General features: G+C 37.9%; 1 pseudogene; it reads left to right on the top strand.

Annotated features, from left to right (window-relative positions):
- Positions 1-14690: 14690 nt before the first annotated feature.
- On the top strand, positions 14691-15310 carry LOC112654000 (GTP-binding nuclear protein Ran-like; annotated as a pseudogene).
- The last annotated feature ends 3388 nt before the right edge of the window (positions 15311-18698 follow it).

The raw sequence follows: 18698 nt of genomic DNA on the forward strand, positions 1-18698 counted from the left end.
AGACTAGATAAAAAAGCAAGACCCATCTATTTGCCGTCTACAAGAGACTCATTTTAGACCTAAAGACACCTCAAGCCTGAAAATGGAAGGTTGGAGAACCATTTACCATCCAAATGGTCCTCAAAAGAAAGCAGGGATAGCAATCCTCATATCAGATAAATTAAAGTTTACCCCAAAGACTCTAGTAAGAGATGAAGAGGGACATTATATCATACTTAAAGGGTCTATTCAACAAGGAGACCTAACAGTCATGAATATTTATGCCCCTAATATGGGAGCTGCCAAGTATACCATTCAATTAATAACTGAAGTAAAGTTATACTTAGATAATAATACACTAATACTGGGAGACTTCATCACGACACTTTCTGCAAATGACATATTTCCTAAGCACAACATCTCCAAAGAAACAAGAGCCTTAGATGGACCAGATGGATTTCACAGATATATACAGAACTTTGCATCTGAACACAACTGAATACACATTCTTCTCAAGTGCACATGGAACTTTCTCCAGAACAGACCACATACTGGGTCACAAATCAGGTCTCAACAATACCAAAAGATTGGGATTGTCCCTTGCATATTTTCAGATCATAATACTTTGAAACAAGAACTCAATCACAAGAAGAAATTTGGAAGAAACTCAAACACATGGAGGTTAAAGAGCATCCTGCTAAAAGATGAATGGGTCACCAGGAAATTAGAGAATAATTAAAAAGATTCATGGAAACTAATGAAAATGAAGATACAACTGTTCAAAATCTTTGGGATACAGCAAAAGCAGTCCTAAGAGGGAAATACACTGCAATATAAGCATCCCTCAAAAAATTGGAAAAAAAAAAAAACCCCTCAAATACACAAGCTAACCTCGCAATTAAAGGAACTAGAGAAAGAACAGCAAATAAAATGTACATCCCACAGAAGAGAATTAATAAAGATTCGAGCAGAACTCAATGAAATAGAGACCAGAAGAACTGTAGAACAGATCAACAGAACCAGGAGTTGGTTCTTCGAAATAATTAATAAGATAGATAAACCATTAACCAGCCTTATAAAAACAAAAGAAAAAAGACTCTAATTAATAAAATCACAAATGAAAAAAGGAGATATCACAACCAATACCAAGGAAATACAAACGATTTTAAAAACATATTATATGTCAATAAATTAGGCAATCTAGAAGAAATGGATGCATTTCTGGAAAACCACAAACTACCAAAACTAGAACAGGAAGAAATAGGAAACCTGAACAAGCCAATAACCAGGGAGGAAATTGAAGCAGTCATCAAAAACCTCCCAAGACACAAAAGTCTAGGGCCAGATGGCTTCCCAGGGGAATTCTATCAAATGTTTAAAGAAGAAACAATACCCATTCTACTAAAGCTGTTTGGAAAGATAGAAAAGGATGGAATACTTCCAAACTCGTTCTATGAGGCCAGCATCATCTTAATTCCAAAAACCAGACAAAGATGCCACCAAAAAGAAGAATTATACACCAATATCCCTGATGAACATGGATGCAAAAATTCTCAACAAGATACTAGCCAATGGGATCCAACAGTACATTAAGAAGATTATTCAACATGACCAAGTGGGATTTATCCCCGGGATGCAATGCTGGCTGGTTCAACACTCATAAAACAATCAACATGATAGATCACATCAACAAGAGAAAAAACAAGAACCATATGATCCTCTCACTAGATACAGAGAAAGCATTTGACAAAATACAGCGTCCATTCCTGACCAAACCTTTCAGAATGTGGGGATAGAGGGAACATTCCTCAGCATCTTAAAAGCCATCTATGAAAAGCCCACAGCAAATATCATTCTCAATGGGGAAACACTGGGAGCCTTTCCCCTAAGATCAGGAACACGACAGGGATGTCCACCCTCACCACTGTTACTCAATGTAGTACTAGAAGTCCTACTCTCAGCAATCAGGCAACAAAAAGAAATAAAAGGCATTCAAATTGGCAAAGAAGTCAAACTCTCCCTCTTCACAGATGACATGATACTGTACCTAGAAAACCCAAAAGACTCCACCCAAGATTGCTAGAACTTATACAGCAATTCTGCAGTGTGGCAGGATACAAAATCAATTGCCCAGAAATCAGTGGCATTTCTATACACTAACAATGAGACTAAAGAAAGAGAAATTAAGGAGTCAATCCCATTTACAATCGCACTCAAAAGCATAAGGTACCTAGGAATATGGAGACAAGAATGCATCAAAATCCTAGAGGAGAACACAGGCAACACCCTTTTTAAACTTGGCCCACAGCAACTTCTTGCAAGATACATCTATGAAGGTAAGGAAAACAAAAGCAAAAATGAACTATTGGGACTTAATGAAGATAAAAAGCTTCTGCACAGCAAAAGAAACAGTCAACAAAACTAAAAGACAACCCACAGAATGGGAGAAGAGATTTGCAAATGACCTATCAGATAAAGGGCTAGTGTCCAAGATCTATAAAGAACTTATTAAACTTAACAGCAAAGAAACAAACAATCCAATCATGAAATGAGCGAAAGACAGGAAGAGCAATTTCTCAGAGGAAGACATAGACGTGGCCAACAAGCACATGAGAAAATGCTCCGCATCACTGGCCATCAGGGAAATACAAATCCAAACCACAATGAGATCCCACCTCACACCAGTGAGAATGGGGAAAATTAACAAGACAGGAAACAACAAATGTTGGAGAGGATGCGGAGAAAGGGGAACCCTCTTGCACTGTTGGTGGGAATGTGAACTGGTGCAGCCACTCTGGAAAACTGTGTGGAGGTTCCTCAAAGAGTTAAAAATAAATCTGTCCTACGACCCAGCAATTGCACTGCTGGGGATTTACGCCAAAGATACAGATGTAGTGAAACAGCAGGACACCTGCACCCCGATGTTTCTAGCAGCAATGGCCACAATAGCCAAACTGTGGGAGGAGCCTCTGTGTCCATCGAAAGATGAATGGATAAAGAAGCTGTGGTCTGTGTATACAGTGGAATATTCCTCAGGCATCAGAAAGGATGAATACCCACCTTCGACGTGGATGGAACTGGAGGGTATTATGCTGAGTGAAGTGAGTCAATCAGAGAAGGACAAACATTATATGGTCTCATTCATTTGGGGAATATAAATAACAGTGAAAGGGAATAAGGGGGAAAGGAAAGAAAATGAGTGGGAAATATCAGAGAGGGTGACGGGACTTGAAAGACTCCTAACTCTGGGAAATGAACAAGGGGTAGTAGGAGGGGAGGTGGGAGGGGGGTGTTGGGGTGGCTGGGTGACAGGCGCTGAGGGGGCACTTGACGGGATGAGCACTGGGCATTATACTATATGTTGGCAAATCAAACTTCAATAAAAATATATACAAAAAAAAAAAAGAAACTAAGCTCTGATTTTTAAGAAGGCATTCCTGGAGGCTGAGCTCTTTTCTTTAAAATAATAATAAGAAGAAAAATCTAAACAGATTCAAACCAGTTTCTTGTCAATTAAACAACTGAATGAGATTTATTGTGTGGTAAAATCAACCAATGGATTGTACCGAAATCCTTGTTTTAGCCAGATAAGAAAAAATATTTGATAAAAACAAAAGTTGTTTTCCTTTTGTGTATAAGCAAACCCCTTCTCCCAGTGGCATCCTGAACAGATTTGCCATTTTCTCAAAGGGATAGAATCCAAAGAAACAGAATGTAAATACTGGTGAACCCTCACCCTCCAAGACATTATTTCTTAAAGGACAATAATCAGATTGTTGCTCTGAAGTAAGGAAGCGGATGTCTTCACATGTGAAGAAACCTGATTTGTGAGAAAATTGCACATTATTTTTATTTCATTTCAAGCAAGACTAAACTCAGAACAGAAATAAAAAGTAAGACTGGGGGATCCCTGGGTAGTGCAGTGGTTTAGCGCCTGCCTTTGGCCCAGGGCGCGATCCTGGAGACCCGGGATCGAATCCCACGTCAGGCTCCCGGTGCATGGAGCCTGCTTCTTCCTCTGCCTATGTCTCTGCCTCTCTCTCTCTCTGTGTGACTATCATAAATAAATAAAAATTAAAAAAAAAAAAAAAGTAAGACTGTGATTTTGGCCTAAAAGGCAAAGTAAGCATCTATTTCATAGATTGTGGTATAGCTGAAAAAGATTTGTATAACAGCATGATGTCTTAATAAGAATTAGGCATCAAATCTTTCTAGTCTTTCTTGTTAACAAAAGACACAATGAATGATTAAGCCTGATTCTACTTGTTTTTATTTAATTTTTTAAAAATTGCTATAAGTTCTGGTAAGTAATTACATTTTGAGGAATGGTATCTCAAGATTCTTCCATTTATAGTCTTTTGGAAGATTTTTTTTTTTTTACAACAATTTAACCATTAAAAAAGGAGGGAAATAATCACGTAAAGGAGTGATTACAACAATGGTGATGATCTGGGGACCCTGGGAGCCTAGAGGACAGGAATACAGGAGAGGGTCTGGTCTCATATTCCTTAAAGACCCTCTTCTGACTTCAACTCAGTTGTTTCCTCTCTCCTGATCCTCTTCCACTTTTAGGTTTTCTTGATAAACCAGAGAATTTTAAAAAATGAGGAGAGGAGTATGCTTTGCCTATGATGTCATTTAAGAGCCTCCCACTTGGAATATTCTCTTTAATTGGCCAAAAAGAGAAAGTTTGAAACAAAATGGAAAAATAAACAAAAACAAAACATCCTCAAAGCCTGGAATCACTTCCATGATGAAAAATCTCCCAAGGACTCGGTGGACCTATTTATTCTCACCAGTTTATGGGATATAGTTATGATCAATAATATGCTTTATTTATTTTAAATATTTTATTTATTTATTTATTCATGAGAGACACACAGAGAGAGGCAGAGACAGAGGAAGAAGCAGGCTCCATGCAGGGAGCCCGATGTGGGACTCGATCCCCAGGACTCCAGGATCATGCCCTGGGCATGAAGGTAGAGGCTTAACCGCTGAGCCATCCAGGTGCCCAATAATATGTTTTAATAAATGATGTGATGGAAACAAAGATGGATACGGCATAATATTGGTGGGAGTGTAGAATACAAACTCAAACATAACAAATAATTCTAGGCAGAAGGCAAAATTTATGCTCCATGGAGGCAACATTAAATACAGTGCTAATGTAATGCACAAACACTAGGGCCTCCTATTTGATTCTTTGTTCTTTATCTTAGGAAAATTCCCTGGGAACTGTTAAACAAGTTCCTGAGGGAACAGAATTTACCATAAGTTGGAAAAGACTGTGATTTAGTTCATCCAGCTCCTTTCATGATCTTTAAAAAGTGTTCAATCAGTGGCATTTCTATACACTAACAATGAGACTGAAGAAAGAGAAGTTAAGGAGTCAATCCTATTTACAATTGCACCCAAAAGCATAAGATACCTAGGAATAAACCTAACCAAAGAGGTGAAGGATCTATATCCTAAAAACTATAGAACACTTCTGAAAGAAATTGAGGAAGACACAAAGAGATGGAAAAATATTCCATGCTCATGGATTGGCAGAATTAATATTGTGAAAATGTCAATGTTACCCAGGGCAATTTACACATTTAATGCAATCCCTATCAAAATACCATGGACTTTCTTCAGAGAGTTAGAATAAATTATTTTAAGATTTGTGTGGAATCAGAAAAGACCCCGAATAGCCAGGGGAATTTTAAAAAAGAAAACCATATCTGGGGGCATCACAATGCCAGGTTTCAGGTTGTACTACAAAGCTGTGGTCATCAAGACAGTGTGGTACTGGCACAAAAACAGACACATAGATCAGTGGAACAGAAGAGAGAACCCAGAAGTGGACCCTGAACTTTATGGTCAACTAATATTTGATAAAGGAGGAAAGACTATCCATTGAAAGAAAGACAGTCTCTTCAATAAATGGTGCTGGGAAAATTGGACATCCACATGCAGAAGAATGAAACTAGACCACTCTCTTACACCATACACAAAGATAAACTCAAAATGGATGAAAGATCTAAATGTGAGACAAGATTCCATCAAAATCCTAGAGGAGAACACAGGCAACACCCTTTTTGAACTCAGCCACAGTAACTTCTTGCAAGATACATCCACGAAGGCAAAAGAAAAGAAGGCAAAAATGAACTATTGGGACTTCATCAAGATAAGAAGCTTTTGCACAGCAAAGGATACAGTCAACAAAACTCAAAGACAACCTACAGAATGGGAGAAGATATTTGCAAATGACATGTCAGATAAAGGGCTAGTTTCCAAGATCTATAAAGAACTTATTAAACTCAACACCAAAGAAACAAACAATCCAATCATGAAATGGGCAAAAGACATGAACTTCCTCACAGAGGAAGACATAGACATGGTCAACACGCACATGAGAAAATGCTCTGCATCACTTGCCATCAGGGAAATACAAATTCAAACCACGAGATCCCACCTCACACCAGTGAAGTCACACAGTCAACAAAACTAAAAGACAACCTACAGAATAAAAAGTGTTCAGAGGTTAGTTGAAATGGCTGCCAGAAATAGGAAAGAAAGTTTTACTTAAGTCATCAAAGGAACATTATAGAAAGGCATGGCTTCAAGGACTTGGTTGATGAGAAATTTTTTAAAAAGAAGACAAAATAAAAATTTAGATAGGATGAACAAGCTAGGCATGAGTGGTGTTTTTCTAAAAAACTAAATCTGAGTTTACTGAAGTATTTTCACAATAGGTTCTTTTTATTTTCTACTTATATATTAATGCTGTTAATAATAACACTAATATTTTTGTTCAGTGAAATTAATGATTTATTGGCTTTTTTTGAAAGGTCTTGAAACAGTTCCTTAATGCTTTATTTTTAAAAATATCTCCTAGAGTAAGGTATATTCACATTAAATTTCCAATGAGTATTTCTGCAGAAAACAAAATACCAAAAAAATTTTCCTCCTGAGCACATAATCACAGATCATATATATCTTGCCCTTCTTGCTGTTCTTTTAGGATATACTTCATACAGGTGATTGTTGTCTAATGCAAGGTACTTGCCTATGTACAGAAACTCTGTTTGTTATAAAGCAAAAATGAATCCTCACAGTTTATTTACCATATCCTTCTAGAAAACTAAAATCCAACCACCAGAAAACAAAAAGAGTGGAGAAGGGGCTGAGAATAAATATGTCTGCTATGGATGGTTCATTCTCTTTCCATTCAACCCCGGGATGTGTCTGGGTTCATAGTGAATGAAAGATGTTCCATTTTTCTCTGTGATCTGAGATGCTCAGCACTTCCTGGAGAAGCCTCAGAAGTGATGATCTGAAATTTCATATGAGTGACAATGCTACAAAACATATCTTGCCCAAAAACCATCCTTCTCTCCAATCACATGATCCATAAAAAAAAAAAAGTCTGACAATTTGTTTTGGCTCACGTATATAAAAGCACTCAGTGGATTGACAGTTCACTTCTCTTGCCCACAAGCAAGCCTTTTAATGTTCTGTGTTCCAGTACAAAACTGTCCCTTCTTGTTAGTGTTGGCATATGGCACATGTTAACAGTTAATACAGCCTTCTCCATCTCCTGCCTTTAAGGAGCTTAGTTGTTTTTTTTTTTTTTTTTTTTTTGTTTTTTGCTTTTTTTTTCCCACAAAGGGAAGAATAAGGAGGAGGCTTTTCTTAAGTGATAATAAGTCAATGTTTCTCAACAAAGATGATCTTTCTTCCCAGTGTCATGACATATGGGTCAGAAAGATGCTGCCATTGGATATCTGCTCTCATACAGGCCAAGATAGGGATGGACTCTAAGTATGATCAAATAGGTTTCTCATGGTTAGGTTGACAGGCAACTGAGGAGGGACAATAGACTTTATTATAATGACCATATAGGTGGCCAATGTTCTTGAATTTGCAATTCAAGGTGACTATCTTGAAAGCCCTGAAGAGAACTGTTCCCTCCACTCCTGCGATGAGGAACACAAACTTTTATTAGTATGGCTTATTTGATAGGTAACACTGCTATTTAGTTTCCCAACTGAGACACTTTTGGAGTGAAAGAGGTGCTATGAATAGTTACACTGGGATAATAGAAGTAATCAGGACTGTCCCAGGAAAAACAGGATGTATGCTCACCCTCCTTCGTTACAAGTACATCAGCTCTTATGGCAACCCATTCATCCATCTGTAGACAGTTTTCTACTGTTTACAAAAGTCTTACATCTGTTTTCATTATTTTGTTCTTCAAGAAACTAAGTCTATTTTTGAGGCTCTTTCCACAGTACAATGGGGTTAACCTCATGCTATAGAAATTTAAGTTTTGTTTTTGAGATTTTTAGGGCTAGAGAAAAGAAGCTTGTCCTCTACAGGGTGATATATACAGCCTAGCACGGGAGTTGCAGAATATGTGGTCTTCTAGCACATTTTGCTTTGTTCTCTGTTGAGAATTTGGAAAGAAAAATTAAAAACAAAACAAAACAAAACAAAAACCTCTCCTCTTCTGAGCCATTTAATAACTTTGGCCAATTAGGAATGCATACTTGGGTGGTGTGGATACAGAGGAGTGTGGCAACGATTGCTTCAAATTGAGTAAAGCAGCAAAGCTTATCCAAACCTGACGGGCTGACCACATTGACTGTATTGACGTGGCGGATTGCATGCCGATGAGATCTACTAGGCAAATATTACTCTGCAAAAAGTGCTTCACGACTGAGCTTGTGGAGAACTCTATGTGAATTTGAATGAGGATATATTCTTAGAAATTTGTTTTCAGACCTGGAAACGACTTTGGAAGTCATCTATTCAACACTTATATTTTATAGATGGGGAAATTTAAGTTCAGAAGAGTAAGCAGAGCCAAAACAAGGTTTCCTAGCTCCTTTTCCAAGGACTATGAACCAATTCCGTCGTGTTGCACCAAGAGCATAATTCAAGTATACTGCAATGACATGATTTAGACTGTCTAGTAATGTATGGGGAGTGGTATTCATTAAATTTTGAGTGGGCTTAATATCAGAATTTTGATTACCCTGTATTTGTCACTTAAAAATACTGACTTGGTCATTAGTTGTAATTTTAGTTCTATTAACTACCAGGAAGAACTTCGGGGAAATCATTTCACAGTGTGGTTCTTCCTCTGCAAGTTGTGGGGCTAAGTTAGATAAAGTTCTTTCAAAGGCTCTTTCATCTTGAATTCCCAGTTAATCACTTTACCACCCTGATGTGTCATGTGAATAGTAATTACAGTATAAATCCCAAAGCTATAAGAAATTAGCAGAGGCTAGACAAAATGTTCTGCTTTACACTTACTTTTTCTTATCTTTCCTACCTTCCTCATTATTCTCTCTTCTTTCTTCTTATTCTGCATCATTTTCTTTGTTTCTATTTCTTCCCTCTGTTTTATTTCTAAATTTCTTCACCTTCCCATACAAAAAGTAAAAACATTAACACCAAAGTAACAAAAAAAGAAAGAAAAAAGAATATTCCTTTGAATATAATAAGTCCAATTTGCCTTTCTGTAGATAGAAAAATATTCACAGCAAGAATTGTAGAGCATCTAACCAACCAGATGCTCATCTCAAGAAGGTGACATAAGTTTATCACGACATTATTCAGGTCCTTGTAAATCACACACATGGGAACAAAAACTTATCTGTGCTCATCAGGAATGTACTGTCTCCCAGCAAATTGAGAGTTAAAGGTGGCAAATGACAGCAAAGTCTGAGATATCCTTAAGGTCTTGAATGTTCTCCAGAGATCAAATTCAGATTTCACCTCAAAGAGTCTGTCGGCTGTGAAAGGTAGAGAGTAATGCAGATAGTTGTGGATCCTAACCTTTATACATTTTAGTGGCTACTGAATTACCATGCAAAAAGGAAAGTAATCCGGGATCCTTGGGTGGCGCAGCGGTTTGGCGCTTGCCTTTGGCCCAGGGCGCGATCCTGGAGACCCGGGATCGAATCCCACATCGGGCTTCCGGTGCATGGAGCCTGCTTCTCCCTCTGCCTGTGTCTCTGCCTCTCTCTCTTTCTCTCTCTGTGACTATCATAAATAAATAAAAATTAAAAAAAAAAAAGGAAAGTAATCTACTTCTTAATGCTTAAATACAGATTCACATAGAAAAACAAGAAATGTCCCACACTGTAGATCTATTGTTACAGCACATGTCACAATAAAATGGAGGAGAGAAAGCAAAAGGCAATTTTAATGGCAGGGATTTGAAAAAAAAATAAGAATTATTTGTGTTTTCTTGTTACTCTTTTCTCCATACTCCTATAAATTCATATAGCCTTTATGACATTTTACAGCTATATTTTCCACCAGGAAAAATCCTGTGGTAGTACTTTCACTAAAATGGGGTAACTAACTCTTGCACAAATGTTGAACAGCAACTTGCTTAATACAAAGAGAGCTTCTTTAATATTTTTTTTTCTTTAATATTTTATTCCCTAGAGGTAGCTTCTCAGCATTCAAAGATCCTAAGACTGCACAAAGAAACTCCTGTTTAGTCTCAATGTAGGTAAAAAGATTTGGATTTTGAAGAAAGACAGGATGTGTTAATTGTAGTTGCTGGGAGGAACAATATCTTTTTGCTTTTCTCTGTTGGGTTTGAATGCATACATTTCTCATTATATGTTAAAAATATAATTTCCTCCTTTTTACTATGCTTGGGGGAGCTAAAATATATGGTAATTAAAAATCTCTTTAGTCTTTCACTGGAGTGAAATGAGTAGCATAAATATGGTAGACAAAAAAAAAAAATGCTGTTACCCAAATATACCCTAATCTATTTTCATCAACTCAATTAACCTTTTAAAAGGATGGTGGCACCATCTTGTCCATCAAGTTTAAAAACTTAAAAAACTGTTAGAAACTACCACCAAGGGACTCCTGGGTGGCTCAGTGGTTGAGCGCCTGCCTTTGGCCCAGGGCAAGATCCTGAGGTCCCAGGATTGAGTCCTGCATTGGGCTCGAGTCCTGCATGTAGCCTGCTTCTCTCTCTGCTTGTGTCTCTGCCTCTCTCTTTCTCTCTCTTTGTCATGAATAAATAAATTAAATCTTAAAAAAAAAAAAAAAAAACTACCACAAGTAAAAACAGCATTAAATTCAACTTCAGATGTAGATTCTGATTAATCTGTATACAATGTACAAATCTCAACTGACTGACTGTAGTTGTAGGCAACAAACATAAAATTAGATAAATTGGACTACATCAAAAGAAAAAAAACTATACATCAAAGGGCACATTCAAAGAAGGAAAAGGCAGCCTATAGAACAGGAATAAATATTTGCAAATCATATATCAAAGGGATTAATATCTAGAATATATAAAGAACTCTTATAACTCTACAAAAAAGAAATGACCTAAGAAGATGGGCAAAGGACCTGAATAGACAGTTTTTTGTAGATGATATGCAAATGGTCAGCAAGCATATGAAAAGATGTTCAACATCACTAATCACTAGGGAAATGCAAATCAAAACCACAACAAAAAACACCTCTCACCAATCAGGTTGGCTACTGTCTGGAAAACAAAACAAAACAAAAATCTGAAAAACTTGGAACTTTTGTAAGCTGTTAATGAGGATGTAAAATGGTGCAGTGGCTATAGAAAACAGCATGGCAATTTCTCATAATGGTGAACTAAAATTAACCAATGATTCGGCAATCCCACTTCGGTATATGCATCCAAAAGAATTGAAAGTAAGAACTCAGACAGATATTTGCATACTCATGTTCATAAAAGCATTATTCATAATAGCCAAAAAGCGGAGGTAATCCAAACGTCCATCAACAGATGGATGGATAAACAAAATGTGGTATGTACATACAAAGGAATATCACTTAGCCTTAAAAAGGAACATGGATGAACATTGAGGACATCATGCTACATGAAATAAGGCAGTCACAAAAAGATGAATACTATAGGATTCTGCTTAAATGGGGTATTTAGCATAGTCAAATTCATATAAACAGACTAGAATGGTGCTTGTAAGGGACCAGGAGGAGGGAGAAATGGGGAGTTGTTTAACGAGCACAGACTTTCAGTTTCGTAAAATGAAAAAGTTGTAGAGATTGGTTGTAAAACAATGTGAAATATGCTTCACAATACTGTACTATATACTTAAAAATAGTTAAGATTATAAATCTTACGTGCATTTTACCAAAATTTTAAAAAATTTGGATGATTAAAAAAAGAACTGTGATTACAAACTATAGTTTTTAAGTCAAATACTAAGGACTTCCTTTTTTTTCTTTTTCTATGATTTTTATAGATTTTATTTATCTACTTGAGAGAGAATGAGAGTAAAAGAGAGAGATAGGGAGAGAGAGCACAGAGGGAGAGTGAGAAGCAGACTCCCTGCTGAACAGACAGTCTAATGCAGGGCTCAGTCCCAGGATCCTGGGATCATGACCTGAGCCAAAGGCAGACACTTAACTGGCTGAACCACCCAGACATCCCTCTTCTATGATATTTAAATAGATTTACTCATAGAAATATTTTTCTAGAAATGTTTCCTCAGGCAAGGGAAACAAAAAGTAAAAAAAAAAAAAAAAAAAAAAAAAAAGACAAAAACAAAAAAAAACTTTTGGGACTGTACCAAAATAAAAAGCTTTTACAGAGTGTAGGAAACCATCAAGAAAACAACAAAGCAACCCACTGAATGGGAGAAGACTATGATATATCTGAGGAGTGCCTGAGTGGCTCAAGTAGTTAAATGTCCAACTCTTGATTTCAGCTCAGGTCATGGTCTCAGGGTTGTGAGATTGAGCCGCACATCAGGCTCCACATTCAGTGGGGGTTCTGCTTAAGATTGTCTCCCTCACCTTCTGCCCCTGCCTCCACTCACATGTTCTCTCTCTCTCTCTCAAATGAATAAATCAATCTTAAAAAAAAACCCAAATGATGTATCTCATAAGTGGTTAATACTCAAAATACATAAAGAATGTGTACAACTCAATACACACAAAAATAATCTAATTAAAAATGGGCAGAGGACCTAAATAGACATTTTTCCAAAGAAGACATGTATATGGCTAATAAACACATAAAAAGATGCTCAACATCACTTATCATCGAGGAAATGCAAATCAAAATCACAATGAGATATCACCTTACACCTGTCAGAATGGTGTATAGCTACCCAAAGAATATGAAAACACTAATTCAAGAAGATATATGCACCCCTCTGTTTATTGAAGCATTACTTAAAGCAGCCAAGATATAGAAGCAACCCAAGTATCTATAGATGAACAGATAAATAAGAATGGTATATATGTACAATGGAATATCATGCAACCATATAAAAGAATGTGATCTTGCCATTTGCAAAAAACATGGATGGACAAAGGGGGTAATATACTAAGTGAAATAAGCATACATACAATGAAGGTATTATGCTAAGTGAAATAAATCATACAGAGAAAAAAAATACCATATGATTTCACTCAAATAAAAAAAAAACAGAAAAAAAAGACACAAACACAAAAACAGACTCCTAAATACAGAGAACAAACTGGTGTTTTCCAGAAAGGATGTGGGTAGGGGGATGAATCAAATAAATAAAAGGAGATTAAGGGTATATTTACTGTGACGAGCACTGAGTAATGTGTAGAATTGTTTAATCATTTATAATGTATACCTGAAAGTGATATAATACCATATGCTAATTATATTTCAATAAAGAAGCATTACAGCCATTCTAAAAAATAAGATGTTATAGAACAAAATATGAACAGAGATAAAAGGTCAATGACAAAAATACTAAACACACTCCAGTAGTCAGTAAGACAATAATAAAAGCAAAGCTGATAAATGAAGTAGAAAGAGACCTCTTCAATAAAAATGGTAATGAGCTACTTTCTGGAACATTAATATGTCATCTGAGCAAACAGAGCATAAAATACAATGTGGGCTCGTCTTATTTTCTTTCAGGTCTTTTATCATTAATATGAACATTCAACAAGTGTGTAAAATACTGGTGAGAAGAAATTCTTTTTATTCAGTTTACCTGCCAACAGACATTTTAAATGATAGGAAATCCTTCAGGCAACTAGAACCCTTTTGGAAAATACTATTCACATTCCTTCTGTTGAAATCTTACCACAAATGCTAAAGGACTAAAACATATGTGAAGAATTTTCTAATGGCAAGTGAGTGGCCTGTTCTCTGCTACTACACTTCAGAGTTGCCCTTGAATTTGAATAACCCCTGGGCCATTAGTACGGCTTCATTGCTGAGGCCATGGTCCAAGAAAACTCGAGTGCTGAGTGCTGGTGTATGCCCCACCCTTCAGGAAACCAAGTGGAATCTCTAGCTAGTGCCTTCCAGAAGGCTGCTACTATAAATCCTAGAACCTGATCCCCTTTGCTTGAGACACTCCCAAATTCTTCAAGGTTGGTTTAAAAGCACCAATTCCTATTTTTCTTCTCCACAGGCATTATAAACATCTACTTAAACATACACCTTTCTAGGGAAAATAAAATATGAGATGATTTTAAATTAATTTGCCTTGATATGCTTAACCAGCAAGATGGGGTCTGACTTTTCCACTAATTTTGGAAATCTAGGAAATGAACCCCAACTGCATACAGTAAAGCAGATCACTGAACATGATAGTTCAATCAACCTTTACAAAGTTTTTTTGTTTATTTGTTTAAACCTAGGGTTAGGAGCCTCAGTTAAACAGGCCAGAGACACTTTCGGAGGCAACAGCATGAAAGCTGCCCAAGGAGCACCCCAAGTCCAGTTCAAACTTGTATTGGATGGCGATGGTGATACTGGAAAAACTACATTTGTGAAATGTCATCTTACTTGTGAATATAAGTAGAAGTATGTGGCCACCTTGGGTGTCGATGTCCATCCCCTTGTGTTCCATATCAATAGGGGACCTATTAAGTTCAATGTAGGGGGTACAGCTGGTCAGGAGAAATTTGGTGGGCTGAGAGATGGCGATTACATCCAAGCCCCAGGAGTCATTATAATGTTGATGTGATATCAAGGATTACTTTTAAGAATGGGCCTAACTGGCCTAGAGACCTGGTACGACTATGGGAATGCATCCCCATTGTGCTATGTGACAACCAAGGGGGCACTAAGCATAGGAAAGTCAAGGCAAAATGTCTTCCACTGAACGAAGAACCTTTAGTACTATGACATTTCTGCCAAAAGTAACTACGACTTTGAAAAGTCCTTTCTGTGGCTTGTGAGAAACCCGTTGGAGACCCGAACTTGGAGTTTGTCGCCATCCCTGCTCTTGTCCCACCAGAAGTTGTCACGGACTCAGCCCTGACAGCATAGTATGAGCATGATCTAGAGGTTGCTCAGACAACGTGAGAAAGTGCACATGGAACCCCATGTCAGAAATCTAGTTTTATAGGCCACTGTCCTGTGGTGTCAGTGGTGCAGAGTGTTTGCCACTTGAGCACAACATGTGCTTAATCTCTGGAATGTTAAATGAGACGAATGGGCTTCAGAGTGAATGTGGCATTTTAAAAAGTGCCTTCGTGTTCTGGACCTGCATATTTAGCTGTTTTGGAATGCAGGTGTTTCCTTCCTGAGTTTCAAACATAAGATTGGTATAGCCACATCACAGTATCAGCGGTGAAGTCTTATTTGTCACTGTCATTCCCCTTCTTCTTCGTTTAGAATCAGAATAAAGTTGTATTTCAAATATCTAAAAACAAACAAATAAATAAAAACAAGTAAATCTAGGATTAGGAAAAGATGTGACTCTCCCCATGTATCTGCTTTGAAGCTGGTGGAGACCGTTGTTCAGAGTTTAACCCGTACTGGCTGGCGCAGGTCTCAGGGCTGATAGTAGGGCACACACAGCCCTACTATCAGCACAGACTCAAGGACAGCAGGGGGCAGAGTCTCTGACTCCTAAGAGATTTTTCAATGTGGTTATATTCTTTTTTTTCATTCTTCTTCATTTGTATTTAAGTGTTTAAAACATTTAAATTTTAGAGTCCCCGTGAAAGTTCCAACTTAGTGCCATGTTTATGTATTTGTTAACATTCTTGTTCAAAATGTTATTTGCATCTCAACCAAAGAAAAATACAATGGGGTTTTATATTATTTAGTTAGAATTTCCTGAGTCTCTAAGGGAATTGGAATTAGGGTTGGCAGTTTAAACAATACATCCTGTATAAAAGCTATAGCACAATGAAGGCATCTATAGAGACTGAGTCCACACACCACAAAGGCTACAAATCTCTACCAGGAAGGTCAGCATGTCTGTACCCGCAAGATCTTCAATGACCTTCCTGAAATATCTAGTTCTTTTCCTTTGAAGAAAATGCTTCACGAGGTAGAGATGTGCCAGTGTCTCATGCAATGTGTGAGTTGCTGTGGTAAGTGATCCCCTTTTTCCCTTATGGAACAAGTAATGCATTGTAACCCCTAACAGAAAACTCCAGCTGTCCCTTTACACACCAGTCTTTTGGCAAAGGTTCAGATTTTTTCCCCCCTTGAATAGTCATAATTCATAAAGAGAGCCAGACACACAGATTTCTTTTTTCAACTGACTTTGTGTTTCTTTGGCTATCTTATCCCTAATTGCTCCCTGCAAACCCACCCCTCCATGCTGGTAAACTAGAGGCAACCAGTTTCATGAACCAGTAAATACAAGATTTAAACATTCACTCTGCGAGACATATACAACATTTATTGCCAATTTTGATTCAAGTAGAGAGAAAAATTGCGTAAGTCGGTTATTAGGAGTTGCAGGTGTGCCTGGAGAGGGAGAAGGCTTCTTATTCAGGAACTATAGATAATCCCTCTTATAAAACTTCCCAAGTTGTAAAACATTTTTTTCTCATCCCTTTGGGAAATGCTGTAAGCAGGAAATCGCATATGTGCATTAAGAGTCAGGTGATAAGCCAATTTTACCAGACTCTACTTTCAGGAAATGACTGTGAATTTTGAAATTTTGTTGACTCTTCAAAAATTTCTGATTTACCTGAACTCAATTTTAACCAATTCATGCTATATATCATTAACTTATTTTGTGCGCATGTCTTTTGACATGCCTGTGGGTAAGCTTCCACAAAAATAATGTCATTTGAATTGGCAGGAAGCCTTTATTTCCTGAACTGAAGTATACTGTAAATGAGAACATCTGAGCAAAGGCCTCATCCTTTATTTTTTCCCTTTTGTCTACTGTGCTTTATTACTTCTCATCGAAGCAGAGGCACCCATGTATAAGGAGGGCTAAGTGGGGCCCCATTCATGAGCATTTTTAAGAAGCAAAGGTTTTTTTTTTCCCCCTTATGCAGCTGACCTGAGGTAGGTCAGGGTTTGAGGAGTAAATATATTTTGGATCACCATGATGCACTAGGCCCCATGTTGGGTGTTGTAAGCACAATTCTCACCCTCAGGGAGCTTACAGTCTCACAAGCAGAGCAAGGTTTATGCATGTGCCAATTATATGGCTGCACAGAGTGGGGTGCATTCAAGGGCCCAGATGAATGGAGCAGATGAAACAATTCACGTGTGCCTCAGGAAGAACTGGTAGACAAGGCTGGGGTGAAGGGTCAGTAAAAGATGAGGTGAGATGAAATCTGGCTTCTATGATGAACATAGCTTGGATTGTCAAAAGATATTCAATACAGAGGTAAAAACATAAGCCAAGGGCAAGTAGTTCCGGTGTTTTAGAGGGTGTATGATTGAAATAAAGGCCCGTGCGGGGCTAGGTTGCCAGACAGAAGAGTTTGTACTTTTTTACATGGGCAAGAGAGAACCTACTGAGGGGTCCAAAGCAAGTGTCGACAGATATGGACCTTATCTGATCCAGTCTAGACTTGAACTTTCTAGCCTCTACATCTTCATGTCTTCGCAGAAGTCTGCTTGTGACCCTATGCTGTGCCTCTCAGATTCCCTTTTCAGGACTGAAGGACATATTTCCCCAACTGCTGGGAATGCTGTTAGCAAACAGAGCTCAGTTGTAAGCCGTCTCTGGGAATTGTTTCAGCTAAAGAGACTGGCCGCCTGCCAAGGGCAGCCCACATTTAGAAAGTGGTTAATGAGGTAAGAGTGAGTATAAAGGTCTCACACCCTTGCTCCCATTTGGGAAGTCTCTGAAGGGTTATCCTGGCATTAGTGTCCCCCCACCGGGTCTGCCCAGGCCTTGTAACTTCTCTGCAGCCCCGTTTCTCTCTTTGTTTGATCTGGCTTCCTTCCTTCCTTCTCCTTCTATAGTTATTGATCTTGAAACAACTGCCTGACAACCCCCTGGCATACTCATTTCCATCCTCAAATCTGCTTTCCAGACAACCCACCTACAGCGAGGCTCAGGTGATCTCCTCCTGCTACTTCCACAAGTCACTGACAAAGCTTCTGGGTGGGTTTCTTGAGAAGTGTTCAACCACTGTATTCCCCAGCCTTGTGGCAAATTGACAATCGTGTTTATCTCCAAAAGAACTAACGGGTATTTATTAAACACTTCTAGTGTTCGAAGCACCATAATGGACAACACGGAATAATTTGGCACAGACCTAACACCACAGAAATATTTATTTCTGAGGCACGGAAATAACACCACAAATAGCTTATAATGGCTGAAATGAGCTGTATACACTGTGAGACTAGAGGACGTCAAGGCCAGTGTGGGTGTTAAAGAAAAAGCTGTTCATGACACCTGTTAATATTATAAGGCGGACTTTATTCAGGACTATTGCTATAGCTATAGGGATACTGCATTGGGCTTTTGCAGTAGGGGAAG

Source organism: Canis lupus, chromosome 3, assembly GCF_003254725.2.
Source record: "Canis lupus dingo isolate Sandy chromosome 3, ASM325472v2, whole genome shotgun sequence".
In the NCBI taxonomy this organism is placed as follows: domain Eukaryota; kingdom Metazoa; phylum Chordata; class Mammalia; order Carnivora; family Canidae; genus Canis; species Canis lupus.